The 22,233-nt window shown below is 42.9% G+C and overlaps 1 pseudogene; it reads left to right on the plus strand.

The window, feature by feature from the left end:
* Positions 1-811: 811 nt before the first annotated feature.
* On the plus strand, positions 812-1,398 carry Gm43124 (annotated as a pseudogene).
* The last annotated feature ends 20,835 nt before the right edge of the window (positions 1,399-22,233 follow it).

Consider the following 22,233-nt stretch of genomic DNA (forward strand, 5'->3'; position numbering starts at 1 on the left):
TTTGGGGAGGAAGGTTCAAGAAACTTTAGGAAGTGGGTCCTAGGTGGAAAGAGTAGGTCATGGTGTGTGGGGTGTGTGGGGTGTGTGGGGGTGCATTTAAATGGCATGTGCCTATGTCTCAATCTCTTTCTCACTCACACCACATGTTCTGCCCAAATACATGAACACCAACAATTGCTGTCTGAATTCTTCAAAATTGTGAGACAAATATACCATCCTCTGATTTGTTCTCTCCGTTGTTTTGGTCATAGGTACAAATGGTAACCAACACACTGGATTTCCTCCAAATGGAAATGAAAATCAACTATCTCATAGTGTTGTTCTAATGATTAAATAAATATGTATGAAAGGCTTATAACTCTGCTTGGTATAAAGGTTTGATTTTAGTATATGTGCTGGATAGATCTATGTCAAGTTAAACAAGCTAAAGTTAACTGAGGGGAAGAAAATGCTTCCATAAGACCAAGTTGTAGGCAAGTCTAGGTTTTTTTAATTAGTTGTTGATGGGGGAGGGTCCAGCCCATTGCGGGTGGTGCCATCCCTGGGATCATGCTCCTGGGTTCTCCGAGAAAGCAGGCTGAGCAAGCCATGGAGAGCAAGCCAGTAAGCAGCACCCCTCCATGTCTGCTGCATCAGCTCCAGCCTCCAGGTTCCTTCCCTGTATGAGTTCCTGTCCTCACTGATGATGAATTGTTACATGGAACTAGGAGCAAAGTAAACTTTTCCTTCCAAAGCTGTCTTGGTCATGGTGTTTCATTGTAGCCATAGAAACCTTAACAAGTATATACTCAGATAAAAGGGTATTGCTGTGACCTGACCGTGTTGTTTTGGTCATGGTTGTGGAAGGTCTTTGGAACTTTGTGCAAGTAAAGCCATTGGGGGTGTTCAATGGTTGGCGAGCTGTTCTGTAGGAGCTTGGATGATAAGAATGTTGAAGGTGAGTCGCTTTCTGAGGCAGCCTTCCTACTGGTGTGGTCTTTGTGACTTCCACCATGGCGTACCGTGGCCAGGGCCAGAGGTGCAGAACGTGATGGTGCAGCCCATCAAATTTATCTTCAGATACATGCAAAATAGATCTCGAATTCAGGTGTGGCTGTATGAACAAGTGAATATGGGGATAGAGGATTGTATTATTGGCTTTGATGAGTACATGAACCTCGTATTAGATGATGCAGCAGAGATTCATTCTAAAACAAAGTCAAGAAAACAATTCGGTCGGATCATGCCAAAAGGAGATAATATTACTCTGCTCCAAAGTGTTTCCAACTAGCAGTGAATGGTAAAGCCTGAGGGAAGTTGAGAAGGCACTTGAGTGTGTTTAAAGATGTCTGCTGCAAGCTACATTTACTCAACTTGTTTTTCTTACACATTATCATTAGGTGACAATAAATGCTATGAGAAGTTTTTGTTTGAAAAAGAAGAAGAAGAATGTTGAAGGTTTTTAATCTATACCATTTCTTCTAGTTTTCTAGTTTTTGTCTTTACCTTCTGAAACCTTTTCCTATCCTGTTTCCACCTGAGTTCTTTGTTACAGGATTACAATCTACCACCCGTTCTCAGTGATGTTTTTCTTTCTTGTTCATTCATTCAAGCAAGCAAGTGCTTTATGATGGTTGATCATGACTATCAGTTTGATGGTATTTAGAGTCATCTAGGAGACACACCTTGGGTATGTCTCATCTCAGGATACCTCAAACATGGGGACAGCAGGAGTTGGCTACTTTCCTGCCTCCCAATCTGCCACCATAAATCTGACTCCCCCACCATAGCAGGAATTTATTATCCTAACAGTTATCAGGTCTCATTCCTTGTTTGACTTTATAAGGTTTCCCCTCTACCCCTGGACCCTACAAGCCCTGAGTATGTAGATGAAGTATCTTGCAATACCCCTTCCCTGAACAATGGTGTATGGCCACACAAACCTTGCTCCAGAGACCCTGGCCACCTTGCCAGGGGAATAAGTACCCCCCCCCCCATAAACTGGACTAGTTTTCCAAAACTGTGTTCATTGCACACAGGAAAACTCATAGCTCTAAGTGCCTACTAAAGAAACTGGGGAGAGCATTCCCTAGCAGCTGGACAGCACAACCAAGTAGAAACAACTTTACAAAGAATCAATCAAACCAGGAGCTGGCTCTTTGAGAAAATCAACAAGAGAGACAAACAAGAAGGCACAAAGACAGTATCCAACTTAATAAAATCAGAACTGAAAAGGGAGACATAACAACAGAAACTGAGGAAATTCAAAAAATCATCAGATCCTACTACAAAAGTCCATAATCAACAAAACTGGAAAATCTGGGTGAAATGGACAATTTTCTAGACAGATACCAAATTCCAAAGTTAAATCAAGATCAGATAAACCATCTAAACAGTCCTATAACCCCTAAAGAAATAGAAGCAGTCATTAAAACTCTCCCAAGCAAAAAAAGCCCCCAATACATGGGCACAGGGGGAAAGTTCCTGAACAGAACACCAATGGCTTATGCTCTAAGATCAAGAATTGACAAATGGGACCTCATAAAATTGCAAAGCCTCTGTGAGGCGAAGGACACTGTCAACAGCACAAAATGGCAACCAACAGATTGGGAAAAGTTCTTTACCAATTCTATATTCAATAGAGGGCTAATGTCCAATATATACAAAGAACTCAAGGAATTAGACTCCAGACAATCAAATAACCCTATTGAAAATGGGATCCAGACCTAAATAAATAATTCTCAACTGAGGAAACTGGAATGGCTGAGAAGCACCTAAAGAAATGTTCAACATCCTTAGTCATCAGGAAATGCAAATCAAAACAACCCTGAGATTCCACCTCATCAGTCAGAATGGCTAAGATCAAAAACTCAGGTGACAGAGATACTGGCAAGGAAGTGGAGAAAGAGGAACACTCCTCTATTGTTGGTGGGGTTACAAGCTGGTACAACCTTACTCTGGAAATCAGTCTGATGGTTCCTCAGAAATTTGGACATAGTATTACCTGAGGACCGAGCTATACCACTCCTGGGCATATACCCAAAAGATGCTCCAACATAGAACATGGACACATGCTCCACTATGTTCATAGCAACCTTATTTATAATATCCAGGAGCTGGAAAGAACCCAGATGTCCTTAACAGAGGAATGGATACAGAAAATGTGATACATTTTCACAATGGAGTGCTACTCAACTATTAAAAACAATGAATTCATGAAATTCTTAGGCAAATGGATGGAGCTAGAAAATGTCATCCTGAGTGAGGTAACACAATCACAAAAGAACACACATGGTATGCACTCACTGATAAGTGGATATTAGCCCAAAAGCTCGGAATACCCAAGATACAATTCACAGATCATATGAAGCTCAAGAAGAAGGAAGACCAAAGTGTGGGTGCTACAGTCCTTAGAAGGGGGAACAAAATACTCATGGGAACAAATACAAGAGACAAAGTATGGAGCAGAGATTGAAGAAAAGGCCATCCAGAGACTGCCCCACCTGGGGATCCATCCCATATACAGTCACCAAACCCAGACACTATTGTGGATGCCAAGAAGTGCTTGCTGACAGGAGCCTGATATAGGTGTCTCCTGAGAGGCTCTGCCAGAGCCTGACATATACAGAGGCGGATGCTCACAGTCAACCATTGAACTGATCTCGGGGTCCTCAATGGAGGAGTTAGAGAAAGGACTGAAGGAGCTGAAAGGGTTTTTAACCCCATAGGAAGAACAATAATATCAACCAACCAGAGCTCTCAGGGTCAAAACCACCAACCAAGGAGCATACATGGAGGAACCCATAGCTCCAGCTGTATATGTAGCAGAGGATGGCCTTGTCGAGCATTAGTGGGAGAAGAGTCCCTTGGTCCTATGAAGGCTCGATGCCCCAGTGTAGGGGAATGAGAGTGTGGGGAGGCAGGAGTGGGTGGGTGGGGGCACACCCTCATAGAAAGGGGAAGAGGGGGGATGAGGTAGGGAGTTTGGGGGGGAAATTATGAAAGGGGATAACATTTGAAATGTAAATAAATAAAATAGCCAATAAAAATTTTTTAATTAAAAATAATAATTTAATGATGAAATTGCATATATTTATAATTACAATGTGATGTTTTAATATATGTATACACTATAGAAAGGCAAAACCAAGTTGACTGCAATGCCTTTTTTTTACCTTCTGGGGTGAGAATATTTAAAAACTAGTCTTAGCAGTTTCTAGTCTTACCATGCCTGACTTTATAGATAGCCCCGTTATGCCAGCTGGGAGCTCTGGCACTCAGCAGCAGTCCCAGCTTGTCAATGAATCTTTGCTAACTGCAGCTATCACGCTATCCAGAAGGTAGAAACTTGCTCCTCTTGTCTAGCTGAAAATTTACATCTGTTCTTTAACATCTTCCTAATCCTCCACTCTCCTCCAGCCCATGGTAACCACCATTGCTTACCATGTTTTAGATTCTAAATGTAAATGAGATCATGTGGTATTTGTCATCCCTCCCTGTCTTATTTAACTTGGCATAATGTCCTCTAGATTCATTTGCAGTGTCACAAATCCTTCTGTAATGGTTTCAAAGAGAAGGTCTGCTGTAAATTCATGTATTTGAATAGGTGGTCCCTAGTTGTTGGCACTGTTTGTAGAGGATTAGGAGGAACGGCCTTGTTAGAGGAAATGTGTCACTGGAGGTGGGCTTTGAACCTTCTCCAGTTGTCCTCTTCGCTTTGTGCATACAGCTCAAAAGAAGTGACCTCAGCTTGATGCTCCAGCTGTGATGACTGTTGGCCTCCATGTCTCCCTGCAGGAATGGTGATGGATTCTTACTCTCTGGAAGCACAAACCCAAACACTTCCTTCTATGATTTGACCTGATCATGGTATTTTTTCACAGTAATAGAAAAGTAACTCAAGCACTTTCTTTTTCAGGTTATTATCCCACTGTGTGCCTACCATACTATTTAATCCAGTCATCTTTTGATGAATCTTAGAGTGAATCCAGTCTATTGTCTATTGTGAACAGTGTTGCAATAAGTGTGGTCTCTCCTGGACACACTGTTTCATCTCCTTTGTATACCTAGAAGTAGGATTCCTAGATCTTACAGTAGTTCTGGTTTAAAATCTTTGAGGACCCTCCACACTGCCTTCATTTGGTTGTACTCATTTACATTACTTGAAGCTACCAATAAACTGTTATTTTCTTGATTACCTTTTTAAATGGTCTTTATTTGTGTACAGGAATGCTATTAATATTATGAATGGATTTTATATCCTACAAATCTGCTGGATTTGCTAACTAATTGTAGCAGGTTTTGGTAGAGTCTTCAGGATTTTATGTATAAGGAGTCATGTAGGCAGAGACAATTGAAGAGAGATGGACTTTGAAGAAGTCTTTAAAGGATATGAAATTGGAAATAAATACAGATATTTTATGATATATAGGGGTAGAAAAATAAATGATTGACAGAAAATAGGTAGGGAGATAGTGGAAAGAACTTGAGAAGTAAATAGATTACATAATGAGAACTTTATAGAGATAGAAAATGACCAGAAATAACTGTGGTGGTTTGAATATACTTGACCCAGGGAGTGACCTATTTGGAGGTATGGCCCTGTTGGAGTAGGTGTGGCCTTGTTGAAGTAGGTATGTCACTGTGGACGTGGACTTTAAGACCCTCGTCCTAGCTGCCTGGAAGCCAGTCTTCTCCTAGCAGCCTTTAGATGAAGATATAGAACTCTCGGCTCCTCCTGCACCATTCCTGCCTGGATGTTGCCGTGTTCCCACCTTAATGATAATGCACTAAACCTCTAAACCTATAAGCCAGCCCCAATTAGATTTTGTCCTTTTAAGAGTTGCCTTGGTCATGGTGTCTCTTCACAGCAGTAAAACCCTAACTAAGACAATAACAATGAAATTATATAATTGATAGATCAAATAATACAGATCTATAATGAGCTCAGAACAAAATAAAACTAGATACTTAATAGGAAAAAAGCATAAAGTATGTATTAAGTCATTTCCAGCCTTGGGTGGGAGGAGAGGATGTCATTCTAGTCCTGTCCTCCTTCCTGCCGACACCTTACCCGCGCTCCTCAGTTCTTATCTCTAGCTGGTGTGCAGACTGTGGTTTCATCTTTCTCAGTAGGAACTTTCTGCTCATTGTCCTTAACAGTTTGTCAATCTGTTTCATCCTGTCTGGCTTTCTAGATGCTTCCTGTATGCAGTTCTCTTCTACATTCTGAAAGGCAGAGTCCACAGGGAAGGTGGGTTTGCCACTCTGCCCTTAGTGCCCATCTCTATTGAGCTAAGGGTTTTGCTGAAGACTTGTGCCATGTCAGTTGGATTAGCAAGAGCACTGTCACTATCCTGTAGGATATCACTAGTCACTCCTAGAAGGACCACTGCTAACCGTCTAACTTAGAGGGAACTTGACATCTTGCCTTGATACAAATGGAACATATTTAGGACCCAATCATACATCTCCCCCAGGCCCATGCTTCTTAAGGATTTAGAGCCTTACAACTACATTGTTCTATAAATGGACTTTCCTGCAAGGCAATGAACTCTCGGGGGCAGAGAATATGTGGACACAGTTGTAAAAGTGTTATAGAATGAGCAGGTGTTGCTATTTGGTAAACACCACTTTCAACTATCTGAAAATCTCCAGCATCCCATGGTTGATGTGCCAGTTTCTAAGGACCAAAACTGTGTGGGCAGGAGAAGAGTAGATTTGGGTATAAGAAAAGTGACACAGAATTTCCATTACACAGATCCTGATTATAGGACAAGGGCCCTGTGCAGATCCAGAGAAAGTTCTGGTCGTCTCTGCCAGATGAAACTCCCCCGGCATGATCTAAACCAGTTCTTTCCCTCCTGGACAAGAGGAAGGAAAAGTCCTATTCAGAACCACGGGGGGAAACAAGGCTTCCGCGCTGATTATATACAATTTACAGCAGTGTTTCATTTGGTGTCCAGGAGCCTGTAATAGCTGGAATTACCCTTGTTCCTCTTCCCCTTCGCAGGGCCAGAGCTGAGGAGTGCTCTGTGGTTATGTGTCAGGGGATGACTTCCTCATGCCAGACTTGCTTGGCTCTGGCATTGTGCTGTAATCCTCTGTGTGTGTGTGTGTGTGTGTGTGTGTGTGTGTGTGTGTGTGTGTGTTCAGCATCAAAATGTTCTCTTTTCTTTGGTGAGAAGTGAAGAAGGGAGAAGGGGGAGAAAGAGAAAATAGAAAGTTATGTCTTCCTATTGACATAATAGCCTATGCAGATAGGAGGTGCATGTATGATGGAAACAGGAAAATCGAAGTGAGTCAGGCCGTGATGGGCTGGTGGTTAAGAGAGGCCAGGAAATTCAAAGCTGGTGTGACATCCTCTCCAGATGATGAAGGTGAATGTCGCTATCTGGGGACATTTCAGCCTGGCCACTCCTAGGAATTTTGTAGGTGTCCTGGGTGGAGTAGCACACAGTATAAACTACTATAAACCTTAATCTGGGGGTATAAACTATTTCTGTAGAGGATCAAGTAGAAAATCATTTATATTTTATAAGCCATCTGGGTTTTTATTATGGTGATTCAACTCTGCCATCATATACCAAAAGCAGAAAAAATAACTCCATAAACTAGAGATGGCTATGCCCAGTAAAACGTCATTGATTAAAATGGGCAAACAGGAGGATTTGGCTGGTGGGCCATATTTTCTCTAAATCCTGCTTCTAGAGTCATACTATTAGGATCTATTCTGAAAAATCTTGAAAGTTTTAGAATAAGTTCAGAATAATAAAAGACAGGGAAGGAAGAGAACAATAGGTAGAGACGGAGTCAGACAACTGTTGTTCTGAGAAAAGAAAAGCATGAAGTGTTTGGGCCCATGGCCATCATAGACAGGGGTAGACATTTTAATTTGTGGGCAGATTTAGGGACTCCCCTAAATTTAGATATGTGGGTATATGTAAGAAAAGCAATTCTGATCATGAGCTGAGGAGTAAAATTGGAATCCGAACATAAAATAATTTGACACCTCTAATAGTTTTTTCCATGTAGTGAATTAACCCCAAACCTCACGACTTAAATTCTATTGTTAGATTCTTAAATATCTATTGTTTCTACTGGTTTTGAGGGTCAGAGATTAAAGAAGAGCGCTGCCATGTGGTGCGGCTCATGGGTTCTCACGCAGAACGGTTCTTGGTCAGCCACACTACAGTGGTGCCTGCCCCTAAGGCTTCATAGAGCCTAGATCCTCTGCTCTACACCGGACAGCCAGAGCTACGGACAAGATGCCTCAGGACCTCTCCATGTGAGCCTTTCCATGATACTTGAGTGTCCTTACAACATGATGCTCACTCTCTTCCCCCCGGCCCCCAGAGAAGCTATGGAAGACAGAAGCTGAAATGCTCTCCATGAACTGCCCTGAGAAGCCATATGTCATCACCTTTACCAGACTCTATTCACCACCAAACCCAGCCCTAATTCTGCATAGAGGATAGACTGATCATAGGATAAGTACAAGGTGGACATGATTACCAGGGAGAATCTTAAAAGTTGGCTTATACCACCAAAACAAGTGGAGGTGAAAGCTGTAACTCGGGCTTCACCAGTCCTAATACACCCCCTCCCTCTTCCTGTGTAATGTGAGGTAACAATTTTCCAGTTCTAGGATTAAACACGGCCATCTTTGGAAAGGGTGTCAGTGCAGTATTGTGCCTGCCACACCCACATACTATCCCAACATCACTTACTGAATCACTTGGGATCGTTGTTGAAACCAGGTGTCTATACTTGAGTATGTCTATTTCTATATCATATCTAGCTTCATTCATTTCTATACCTGCCTTTCCAATATTGTGTGTGTGTGTGTGTGTGTGTGTGTGTGTGTGTGTGTGTGTGTGTGTGTGGACATGTGTGGACATGTGCCCACGTGCACATAGGATGCCCACAGAGACCAGCAGAGGGCAATGGATCCCCTGAAGCTGGAGTAACAGGCAGTTACAAGCTGCCCCTGTGTGTGCTGGGAACTAAACTCTAGTCCTCTGCAAAAGCAGCGAGCACCCTTAACTGTTGAGCCATTTCTCTAGTCCCCTGTTTGTAATTTTTATGCTGATACCTCAGTCTCTTCATTTATGTAGCTTCGTAGAAGTCTTGAACTGAGACTTCAAATTTTCAATTTTGTTCTCTTTCAAAGTTGGCCTGACTATTTTTATATTTCTCCATTTTAATAGTTTATTGTCTATGTTTTTTTTTAAAAATAGGGTTTTTAATGGTTTTAGAACTTTATTGTAGAAAGGCAGGGAGAAAGGAGAGAAGGTAGAAAGAGAGAGGCCGGCCATGGCCACGTGGAGGGGGGGGGAGGAAAGAGAGAAGGAGGGCTAGAGAGTAAAAAAGGTGAGAGCCAAAGAGCTAAAAAATAGTTTTAATGCAAGCTAATTTTTATGGCACAGGGTTTTCTTTTTTTCAGTGTAACACTTAGAGGTTTAGTGAATTCATAATTATGCAACAATCCCATAATTTAATTTTAGTGCTTTTACAATTCTGATGGTGACGATGATGTGTGTGTATATTTTATATATATATATATATATATGCTGATGATGGTTATGCGTGTATATGATACATGTATATGATACATGTGTGTGTATGTACATCGAGATCAGGAGACAACTGTACAGAGTGGGTTCCCTCCTTCTGCCTTCGTATGGATTCCAGGCAGCATGCTTGTGTGCAAACACTTTCCCCACAGCCATGTTACCTTCCTCACAACTCAATTTTCAAATCATTTTTATCCTCCAAAGACGTTCCATGTTCCTGTGTAGTAGCTGCCCTTCCTCACATCCTTGTCTCTGACACTAGTCTACAGTCCCCATTAAAGATATTCCATGTAAATAGAATTATGTAATTGTTGATTATGATTTTTTTCTTGAGATGGGGCCTAGCTTCTTCTAACTGGTGTGTTTCTGAGATGTTTCCACTGTTCCATGTCCATCAGTATTTGCGAAAGGTAACATTCTCAGCATGTGCCGTGTCCACTCTTCTATTGCAAGTTCATTTACATATTGGTAGTTATTTTGTCTCCACTCTTGGCCTATTATGAGTCACAACTAATTATACGATAATATAAGTCCATTAATGAACAAGCCCTGTGTGGGTATATATTTCACTTCTAACTGGTAAATGTAGGAGTGGAATAAATGGGTTAACTTTTAAGGACCCACTAAAGATATTAAAATATTTTTCAAGACTGTGTAACTTTATATTCCCACCAGCAGTGCATTACAGTTCTGAGTTTTTCATAAATTCCCAAACCTTTTAATATCTGTCTTTCTATAGAGCTGTCCCAATGGATGGGGGTGGGTATATAACTGTGGTTTTAATCTGTATTTCTCTAATGACCAATGACACCAAACATCTTTCCATTTCCTTATTTGGCATTTACATATCTTCTTTCATGTGAGTCTTTATGTTCCTGTCACTTGGGTAAATAAATACACAGACAATATAACAATCAACACTAAACATTACAGTAGGACACAAAATCTGTGCGTGATTTATAATTGGGCTGCTTTTTATGAATTGTGGGCGTTCCTTACCCGGGTTAAGCAAACTTTATCAAGTACATGTTTTGTAAGTAGTTTTTCCTAGTCTTTAGTGGTAAAGAAATAGACAGGCAGGAGGATACTGAAATAGGATCTTTTTTTTGCCCAGGCTGGCCTTAAAGTAAACCCAAGCTCCTCCTGCCTCAGTTTGCCCAACGGTGATATAACAAGTGTGTCCCTCTGTGGCCCACATCTTTCACTTTCCTAACAGTACCCTCTGAAACACAAAAGCCTTGCTTGTGATAAAGTCTAATTCATCAAGTTTTTATGCCTGGTAATAGATAGGGGTTAAAACCATACGTATACACGTGGCAACTGTCTCAGAACCACTTTTTGTAAAGGACTATTCTTTCTCTGTTGAAGTTAAGTGATGGGTTTGTCTAGGGTACATTGATGCAGCTGATGAACACCTCACTGGCACATCATTTGCGGAAGCCTAAACATGGTATGTGTTGGGGTTCCTCCCTGTGTGTACTGTGGCCTTCAACAGATAGTAATGAGATGTATCTGCCCTCACATTACAGTAACAGTTTCTCTGCCCCATAGGTCTGATCTGGTCTGATCTGGTCTGATCTGGTCTGATCTGGTCTCTGTCTAGTCATGCAATCCTCCTGCTCCTCTACAAACTACTGATTTATGACATCATCACGGTTTTGTCTTTTCTGAGATGCCATGTCATTGGAATAGCACAGGGTGTGGCTCTGAATAGTCAGATTCTCCAAGAGTGGTATTCCTTCGCATCTCTCCCATGTGGGGACACACTTGTTATATCACCATTGGGCAAACTGAGGCAGGTGCCCATTTCTTCTCAGTGAACAATCCATTGCTCAGATGTGACATGATTTATATCTGTACACCTTCTAAAGGGCATACTGCCCACTTTTAAGCTTTGAGAGTTTTTGATAAAGGTTCAATAAGTGTCCACTCTGAACGTTTGCATGGGCATGTTTTCAATTAAGTTGGGTTCATTGCTGGATCATATGTGTTCCCACCAGCAATGACAAGACTCCCGGTGGCTCCACATCCTTAACAGTGTTCAGCATCGTCAGCTCTGTGGGTCCCCATTGTCTAATGCACTGATACATTGTTTGAGGGAATTGTACACTGACACACGTAATACTGATTCATTTGTGAACATGAGTATCTCTCTGGTTCCTCTCTGACATATTTCATTAGAGTTTATAATTTCCCTCACATAGGTCTTCTGAATAAGTTGTCATATGTGTGTGTGTGTATATATATATATATTTCACATGGAAGAGTGATGATATAAATGATAATGTAACTCTGACTTCAAACTCCCCCCTGCTCATGGGCAGCATATAGAAAAGTGGTAAAGGGTTGGGGGATGGCTCAGTGGGTAGAAGGGGTTTCTGGTGAATCCTGATGACCAGGAATCTACCTCTGGAAACCACATGAAGGTGAAAGGTGAGAACTGACTCCACAAAGTTGTCTTCTGGTCTTCATATGTGAGAGCATCCATGGGACTGAGTAGACCATCTGCACATATGTAACCGTTGTGTAGCTTGGTCTTCATGAGGGACTCCTAAAGCAGGAGCAGGGATTATCTACAACTCTGTTGCCTGCCCTTGGGAAACTTTCCTCTAACTGCTCTGCTTGGTATTGTCTCAATAAGAAAAGATGTGCCCAGTCTTACTGCAACTTGATATGCCAAGGGTGGTCACTATCCATGGGAGGCCTCAAATTTTTCTGAAGAGAAAGAGAAGAGGAATGGAGGGGGTGGTGGAGGGCAGGGAGGACAGGAAGGAAGGGAAACTGAGGTCAGGATGTAAAACAAACAAATAAAGAAACAGAAAAAGGACTAGAGAGATGGCTCAGGGGTTAAGAGCTCTGGCTGCTCTTCAGAGAACCTGGGTTCAGTTCCCAACACCCACATGGTGGTTCACAAACTTCTGTAACTCCAGTTCTAAGATATCCAGTGACCCTCTGCAGACCTACACAGGAACTTCACATGTGCTGTGCACTTAAATACAGGCAAAATACTCATACCCATAAAATGAAAACAAAAAATCAGAAAGACCTCAAAACTTTCTTTTGGAAACTCAAAAGAGTATGGAAAACAAAAACAAACCAGAACCAAAAGCAGTTGACAGGAAGAAATAATTAAAAACCAGGGCAGGAATTAATGAAATGGAAACAACACTTGAAAATACAAAGCATCAGTGAACCAAAGACTTAGGTTTTTAGACATCTTAAGTTAGATATAAACGAAGACATTGTAACACATATCAAAGAAATGTAGAAAATTGTAAGAAAATTATGAAAGCATAATTTAAAAAAACCTATATTGCAGTAAAGTTGAAAGATTAAACTGAATGGTTGGGTTTCTAGATACATATGGCCAACCAAAGTTAAACCAAGTTAACATAAATAATTTAAACAGATCCATAACAAGCAGGGACATTAAAGAATTAGCAACAACAACAAACTATACCCCTTGCACACATAGAGAAAAATTCTCATGGATTCATAACAGAATTCTGCCTTTAAAGAAAATCTACAATCAATGCTCCTCAAACTATTTTACAAAATAGAAATAGAGGGACCACCTCCAAATTCATCTATGAAGTCAATAATGGAAGATGTAGGCTGTAGGTAGTTTTATTAATAGATTTTTTTAAAAAAAGAAATTCTCATAAGTCTCTCTATAGTGTCTTCTTCAGTTTTCACCACCACAAACAATGCACCAGAGTCCCTCTTTTCCCACACCGCCACCAGCACTTTCCCTCTCCCTCTCCCTCTCCCTCTCCCTCTCCCTCCCTCCCTCCCTCCCTTCCCCCCTCTCTCTTTCTTTCTTTTAATTTTTATCTTAGCTATTCTGACTAGAATAATATCAAATCTCAAAGGCAACTCTAGTTTTTCCTGATAGCACATAATACTGAAGACATTATAACAGCCCAGGTGTACCACTCCTGGGCATATACCCAAAGAACTTTAATCCCACATCTGAGATTCTCGCTCATTCATGTTTATTGCTACTCTATTCCCAATAGATAGGAAATAAGTTTAAAGTCCATCAAATGATGATGATTAGTAAAACAAACAAACAAACAAACAAAACAAAAAACAGAACAAACAAACAGACAAAACCCATGGCAACTATACACAATGGAATTTCATTCAACTGTAAGGAAAAATAGAAACTATGAAATGTATAGGTAAATGGATGAAACTGGGGGAAAAAACATACTGAGTAAAGTCACCCAGGCATAAAAATTAAATGTCATAGGTTCTCCTTCATATGCAGATTCTAGCTCTTAATCTCTAATTCTGTGTGTTCAAATTAGAGTCCCTAGAAAGAGGCCACTGGGGGTGAGGTAAACCCCAAGGGAGGCTACTCAGGAAGGGTGTTATGATGGGTTGAATAAGTATGGCCCCCATATGTGTTTGAATGCTTGGCCACAGGAAGTGCCACCATTCAGAGGTGTGGTCTTGTTGGAGAAAGTGTGTCACTGCAGAGGCAGGCTTTGAGGTCTCATAGATACTCAAGCTATGCCCTTGCTGTCTGCTAATGAAGATGTAGAAGTCTTAGCTTCTTCGCCAGCACATCTGCTTGTAAGCTGCCATGCTTCCTGCCATGATGATAATGGACTGAACCTCTGAAGCTGTGAACCAGCCCCAATTATATGTTTTCTAAGAGTTGCCACAGTTATGTTGTTAGAAAGAAGTGCTGATGGCAATGTGGGAAAAGAGGGATTCTATACAGCAGTAAAACCCAAGACAGAAGTTGGTACTAGGGACTTAGGTTTTACTTTAATAGGCCTGACCATTCTTTTGTTTGAAGGAATGTGGTTTGGGGGGATTTTGGATTAGAAAAAGAGTGGAATGCTTTAAGTTGGGTTTAACAGGCCATCCTAGCAGGAACATGGAAGACAGTGGTACAGAGGGTGATTTGAACTGTGGGTTTTTTGTTTTGTTTTTTTTGTTTTTTTGTTTTTGTTTTTGTTTTTGTTTTTGTTTTTTTTTGCACTTGTCCAAAGAGTCTGCCATATGCTAGGGTGAAGAGATATAGATGAATTGTGTTGGCAAAGGAAATCTCAAAACTGCCTAGTTAACATAGAATCTGGTCTGTGGTTTACTCTTATGAAGAGCATTTTGATGAAACAGAGCAAGCTGACCAAGCCAAAATACAAAATGCATGGTTCAAGGATTAGAAGGGCACCAGGAAATGGTATGGAGCTAAATTCTGTATTCAAGTAGATAAACAAATTAAAGATATTAAATGGAATTACAGGAATGGTGACCTTGAGGTAAGAGCCCATCCAGACAAGCTTCCATGTTATGAAAAAGAATTAAAGAAAAGCTTAGTTCCAGGCACGGTGGCATACACCTTTATTTCCAGCACTCAACAGACAGAAGCATGCAGATCTCTGAGTTCAATGTCTGTCTACAGAGCAGTTCCAGAAAAGCCAGGCTTAGGCAGTGGCTGGTAAAGATATAATTGAATGAAGGGGCCATGTTCTAGCCCCAGCAAACAACAGAATTTGTCAGTTTCAGCCATGTGATTCTGGTTTTAGAGTCAAGGGCAGAAGAAAGGGGTTATGGAACCTCCCTCTGCAATTAAGGAAAGTCACTGACGCCTTGTGTGTGGCAGGAGTGTCCCTCATGGAGGCCATTGTGAAAGGGGTTATGGAATCTCCATGGCCTCCATGGCCAACAACTCATAAGGAATTATCCCACACTTGGTTTTGAGGTTGAGCTTTTTCAGCCAACATAGTGTTAGGGTTTTTATTCTACTGCCTTGAAACAACACTCTGGCCAAAAGCTACTCAGGGAGGAAAATTTAAAGTTTATCCTTCCACATCACAATCTAGCATTAAAGGAAGGCATGGTAGGAGCTCAATACAGAAACCTGGAGGCAGGAAACAACCAAGGAAGAACACTGAAATTCCATCCTCTGGACCACGAGCAACATTGAAGTCATGAACTCATAGCCATTGTGGCTGCCTATGCAGGGTCTGTACAGGAATGGGGCCATCATCAGCCAGGTTAGAGTGGAGGAAGGGACTCAGGGATCCATACCCTCTGTGATAAACCAGTTCCTGTAGAAAGATACAGGGTAAGAGGCAGCCATTGATAATTCCACCACACTTCGATCAATCATCCCAATCCATCACATGGATGGCTCTGGTTAAACCAGATGTGTCACCCAACAAAACGAAAGTCATGACCCTGAGAAAGGAACAGGTAAGGAGGAAAAGTTGTTGATGAGGATGGAGGGAGGTTAAAGAAAGTTAGAAGGCAGCAATGGCAGTGCATTACACACATGCGTGAAATTATCAAAGAGCCAGCTTAAGAAAGGAAAGATAGTAGTAGAAAATGCTATAAAGAATAAGAGGGAAACGCAAAAAAAAAAAATCTGAAAAGGAAAAAATGTATTCCCAGTGTCTTAGCAGTGTTCTTTTGCTGTGAAGAGACACAGTCACCACAGCAACACTTATAAAAGAAAGAATTTAACTGATATTTGCTTATGGTTTCCGAGGTTTACTTCATTTTCATCGTGGCAAGAAGCATGGTGGTACACAGGCAGACTTGGTAGCTGAGAGCTCTACATGTGAAGCCACAGGTGGCAGGAGGAGAAATCCACTGGGTCTGGCTTGAGTTTCTAAAACCTCAAAGCCCACCCCTGTGATACAGTTCCTCCAACAAGGCCACACCTCCTAATCCTTGGAAATAGTGCCACTCCCTGCTGACCAGGCGTTCAAATCTACAAGCCCATGGGAGCCATTCTTATTCAAACAACCACACCCAGTAATGAAAAAAAAATGTAGATTCAACAAAAATAGCTGAATCTAAAGAGTAAAACAAACAAACAAACAAACAAAAAACTGTGTATGTGGATACACATGTCTATATAGGTATACATGCCTTCTACACTTGCTCTTCTACACTTGCTCATGTAGAAGCCACAGGTTGTCAGGCGTTTTCTTTCTCACTCTCCACCGTATGCTTTGAGACAGGATCTCTTGCTGAACCTGGGCTCACCTATTTGGTGATACTTTCTGGCTAGCAAGCCCCCAGGATCTGCCTGTGTCTGCCCATCTTCCCAGAACTCGGGTTACAGCCATACCCTGCCACGCCTGGTGGGTTTGCTGGGGTGAGGATTTTTGTTTGTTTGCTTGGTTGTTCCATTGTATTTTGTTTTGCAACCAGATCCAAGTACTTGGACAGCAAGCACTTTTCCGTTAGGCCATCTTCCCAGTCCTAGGAGAAAAATCAGGTACTGTTAAGAGTATAACAAAAACCAACCAACCAACCAACCAACCAACCAACCAACCAACCAACCAACCAACCAAAAAAAGAAAAAGAAGGAAAAAGGATATGCGATGTAAAGTGGTTAAAAAGAAAAAGACGAGATATTGGGGTGGCTTTGTTTCTCAGTCCTCTGAAATTGAAACCTACCAGGTGGATGGTGGGGGAGGTGGGCAGAGAGGTGTTGGTTAAACCTGCAGGCTCCTGACTTTCCTGCATTTTCCGCTGTTGCTGAGTCTGTACTGGACAAATGTCAAAGGTCCTCCAGAGCTGTCTGCACTTGAGTAACAACCCTGATCTGTGTACCAGAGGCCTCTGTTGGCATACTTTGTAGTCTGTTGGCTGGGCAAGTTTTTCCACCCTCGTGAGATTACCCAGGATATGCACCTTAGGGTGACTAATGTTCTATTTGGACTGAGAGGTTGGTCCCTCAAACATGCTGAGAGTCAAGGAAGCAACCAGACTACTGAGACCTGTACAGGTGGAGTGTCTCTGTGTTCTCAGAACACACCGGGCATTAAAGTCCCCTCCCGGGAGGATTGACATCATGCGTGTCAAGAAGTCTGCTGAGGGCTTAGAGTTCTCAGAGTGCTCTGTGGCAGATAAGTGGTTCCGGAGGTTGGTTCGCCTGCTGATCACGTACGTTCAAGGCTATCCGATTCCAGGTTTATTCTCAAGTGAATGAGGTCAGGACTTCGCCTCCGAGGGCAGATCTACCTTCTTCTGTAAAGTTCGCTGCCTGGGCCGAGTCTCCTGAAACCTGCGCGTTTTTGCTTGCCAGCTACTGCCCATCCTGCTCACCCTAACTGCTTCCTGTGGCTGTCTGTCACCATGGGGCTGTGGTGGGCTGACTTCTGGATCCCTGACTTACGATTTTCTTTTTGTTTGCTGGAGCTCAGAGATTAAATCAGTTTTTTTTAAAAAGAATATTCTTTTTATTTCTTGATGCAAATAATTTTCCTAAAAACATTTAGGTAAGTATAGTCAGTAAACATTTAAAATTATGGACATGTCACATCAATTAGCCAAAATAAAAATACTTTATAATTTTTTTTATTACGTATTTTCTTCAATTACATTTCCAATGCTATCCCAAAAGTCCCCCACACCCTCCCCCCCCCCACTCCCCTACCCACCCATTCCCATTTTTTGGCCCTGGCGTTCCCCTGTACTGGGGCATATAAAGTTTGCCTGACCAATGGGCCTCTCTTTCCAGTGATGGCCGACTAGGCCATCTTTTGATACATATGCAGCTAGAGTCAAGAGCTCTGGGGTACTGGTTAGTTCATAATGTTGTTCCACCAATAGGGTTGCAGATCTCTTTAGCTCCTTGGATACTTTCTCTAGCTCCTCCATTGGGGGCCCTGTGATCCATCCAATGGTTGACTGTGAGCATCCACTTCTGTGTTTGCTAGGCCCCGGCCTAGTCTCACAAGGGACAGCTATATCACGGTCCTTGCAACAAAGGTTTGCTAGTGTATGCAATGGTGTCATCGTTTGGAGGCTAATTATGGGATGGATCCCTGGATATGGCAGTCTCTAGATGGTCCATCCTTTTGTCTCAGCTCCAAACTTGTCTCTGTAACTCTTTCCATGGGTGATTGTTTCCAATTCTAAGAAGGAGCAAAGTGTCCACACTTTGGTCTTCATTCTTCTTCAGTTTCATATGTTTTGCATATTGTACCTTATATCTCGCTATACTAAGTTTCTGGGTTAATATCCACTTATCAGTGAGTACATTTCATTTGAGTTCTTTTGTGATTGGGTTACCTCAGTTTTAAACAATAGGTTTCCTTTCATCATACAGCTAGCTAGCCCTGGCCCTCTGAGCTGGGGAAGTACCCCCATTGCTGGTTCCTCCCACCAGAGGACTCCGTATCTTAGCAGTGACTTGGGGCTTTCAAGAGCTAGTGGATTAATGGGTAAATAGGGCTTCTCACACAGGCTCCCTGGCTTAGTCTGCAGATAAGGCTTCTGCGGCTGAGTGGAGCGGCTGGACCTCTGTGTCCCTTCCCTTCACTGGCTCGCCCTTCTCTTTCTCCGTACTGTCAGCTGTCCTGCTACCCACTCTATGGTTTCCTATGTTCTTCCTGTCTCAAGAATGCCCTGTTCCTCATTTTCCTGACTCTTCTCAATCCTAATATAACTATTATTGATGACTAAATACAAATAATACTATTACTGAAAGTGAGTTTTTCCAAACTGATGTGTCCCACCAACACCAGGGTTCTAATCACCCCTCTGCAGAGAATTTAATTGGAATTTCATACATGTGTATGTGCCTTTTGATGGTATCTACTCCTTACTTCCCCCAATTCCTCCCCTATTCACCCTACAATTACCTTTTCCTCATAACTTCATGTTCTTACTCTCTTGGTTCCCCACAAACCCACAGAACCCCCTTACTGCTACCTGAGTGTGTGGGTGTATGGCCACCCACTGAAACATGAAGAAGACTCTCAGGGGCCACATCTCTGAAGAAAAAGGATTCTCCCACCCCTAGAAGCCTGTAATTGCCAATAAATAGCTCCTCAGTTATGGGTGAGACTTTGTGAGCCCATCTCCCACGCACGCCAGAATGGCGGTTGGCATGGTTTCGTATACGTCTTGTGCCTTAGTCACTGCTGCTGTGAAATGATGTGTGCAGTGGCCCGATGATATCTGAAAGCACTGCCTCACTCCACATGTCCACACCTTGGGCTCTTATAAACTTTTAGCATTCTCATCTGTAGTGATCAGTGAGCCTTGTCGGGGGCAGGCTGTGATATAGATGTCTCATTTAAAGTAGATCATTCCACTGTCTCTTATTCTCTACATGGTGACCAGCTATAGGTTATTATTATTATTATTATTATTATTATTATTATTTTATTTTTTGAGACAGGGTTTCTCTGTATAGCCTTGGCTGTCCTGGAACTCACTCTGTAGACCAGGCTGGCCTTGAACTCAGAAATCTGCCTGCCTCTGCCTCCCAAGTGCTGGAATTAAAGGCATGCGCTGTCACTGCCTGGCTGGGTCTTTATTATTAATCACCATCTGCTGTAAAAAATGTCATCTACTCTTGATTATCTCGACTCTTCATTTCCAGTGTCACATTTAATGACAAAATGCAAATAGCTCTATTATTAAAAGTGTGCTTTTCAAATTAATGTGTCCTACCAGCACTAAAATTCCAATCTCCCTCATTCAAAGGACTTCTCCCGTATTTGGCATCACTGACCTACAGAAATCTGTGGCTTCAAGCCTTTTATCCACTAGTTACACTGACGGCTCATGAGCCATACTTTCTGGCAGGGATGACAGGCTTGCATATCCATAGATGAGTGTACCTTGTCAGGCTGGTGGAGTTCACTATTAAAGGGAATATGTCACGTGATTACTGTCAATCAGGTAAGGCCAGTGGCAGAGATGTGCACAAACCGTAGGAATAAGGGAAATGGGAACAGGACACAGGGCAGCCAGAGACAAGTGTGAGCATAGCAAAGATGGCTTCTGAAGGTGATGCTTGTGTTGTCCTTCAGGATGAGACCCCATCCACCAGCAAAAAGAGGGTAGTTTGAGCAGAGCCACGAGGCAGGAACGGTGTAAAGCGTGCCTGAGAGGAGAAGGCCATTTGAGGTGGGTGAAGGAAAGGTTCTGAGAGAAGGGGAGAAGGGGAGAAGGGGAGAGAGCCAGAGAGGCCAGGGGAGGTCAGGACATGAGAGCCTTCTGTGCCACACTGGGGAGCCTGCCACAGAGGGATGAGGGCTTTACATAACTCTTGGAGGCGGCTGGCAGGGGGCATGCCCGCCTCAGCACGAATGGGGTATTATTAGCCGATGACCACGAAAGGCAAACCTGAGAAATCGCAGTCTCTGCGCAGAGCCAAGGCCCTTTATGTTGTGAAGTTCCAGAAAGTTATCTGACTCTGCAGATTCAGCTGAGGAGTACGAGCATGGTGGTCAGTCCCGCGCGCTGCCTCCGGCAGCACCAGATGACCCTTCACATTGGCAACTCTAGCTAGGGCACAGTGAGGAGGGGAACACCAAGAGAGGCAGGAGAAAAAATAAGACAGAGGAGATCAGATCCGAACGCCGGGAAGCTGGATGTCAGTCACCCTGAGGGACACAGCCAGATGGAGACTCCAGTTGAAGGAATGCATCCCCACAGCATGCAAACCCAAGCGGGTGGTTTCCGAGGTGGAGCAGAGGAAACAGTGTGGCCAGCTACACCACAAAGTGGAACACTCAGGTCTTTCATGCCACATCCCCAAGTTCAGGGAATCGGGGTAGGACAGAGTTCCCAGTTGATTGTCTATCAATATTCTTATATGTCAGGACAAGGATCAACTGCTTTCAGCAAAGACCCCGTGTTTAGGGATTGAGGGGAGATCCATTGAGAAAAAAAAGTCATCCTAAATGGAAAGACAGCTCACCCCATGAGTTGGGCCCACCAAGAGACACAGCTCTTTGATGGGCAGGAGGTCAAAATATCACATTCAACTATGTATGCAAGTCCTTTTGTAGGAACAACATGAAGAGAGACACAAAGTAGCTACAGTGCCTAGAAGGCTTCAAGGATGGAGCGGAAGTCAGATCCTGAGTGTGTGGTCCAAGCAGATGTTCCATGAGACAGCTCCAGCAAGACTGGTCACGTGCCCAGGTGCACATGTGAGGCATGTTTGACAGCTCCAGAAATCCCTTGGGAGCGAGCTGCAGTGGGTGAGGTCACACCTGAATTGCTAACAGCAATTGGAAAGTTTGAGTGAAGCCTGGGGACTGGAGGCCGGAGCCTGGCTGAGCTCTGCTAGGAAGTTGGAAAGCACAGTGGAGTTGAACAGCCACAGGACAGCAGACCCTTCTCTTGAAGTCTCTTGTCACAAGTTTCACGAGCCCCCAAGTGACCGCCTCTACTCAGACCTAAAACAGGGGTCCTTCCCCAACCCTCACCTCTCTACATGCCCAGACTGTGAGCACCTAGGTGCTCTGTGCCCAGTGGAGCAGAACAGAGGCGCAAAGGGGGCGGAGCCTCAAGGCCCAAACAGAGCAAATCCAAGAAGGTATGGATGCAGAGAGCACAAACTGCTGTTTTGTTTTCTACCTGCCGGTTTTTGTTTGTTTGTTTGTTTGTTTGTTTGTTTGTTTGTTTGTTTTTCTGAATTCTCTAGGCTGTCATTCGAAAATGCAATGCTGCCTTTTCCAGAGCCAACTGTGAGAAGCAGAGGAAGCTGAGTCCTCGGCCGTCCACATGCGTGGCTCTTAGGACCTGCTTGTGCTTTCCCTTGGACACTCCTGGTGTGGGGCGGGGGCTGTTGAACCATATTATGTAACAAAGCAGAATCTTGTGGGCAGCCAGCATCCTGAGCAGAGATAGCTCCATGATCAGCCGCTAGGACAGGTTGGTGTAGCCCAGCTCCTAATCA

Source organism: Mus musculus, chromosome 6 (assembly GCF_000001635.26).
Source record: "Mus musculus strain C57BL/6J chromosome 6, GRCm38.p6 C57BL/6J".
Classification (NCBI taxonomy): Eukaryota; Metazoa; Chordata; class Mammalia; order Rodentia; family Muridae; genus Mus; species Mus musculus.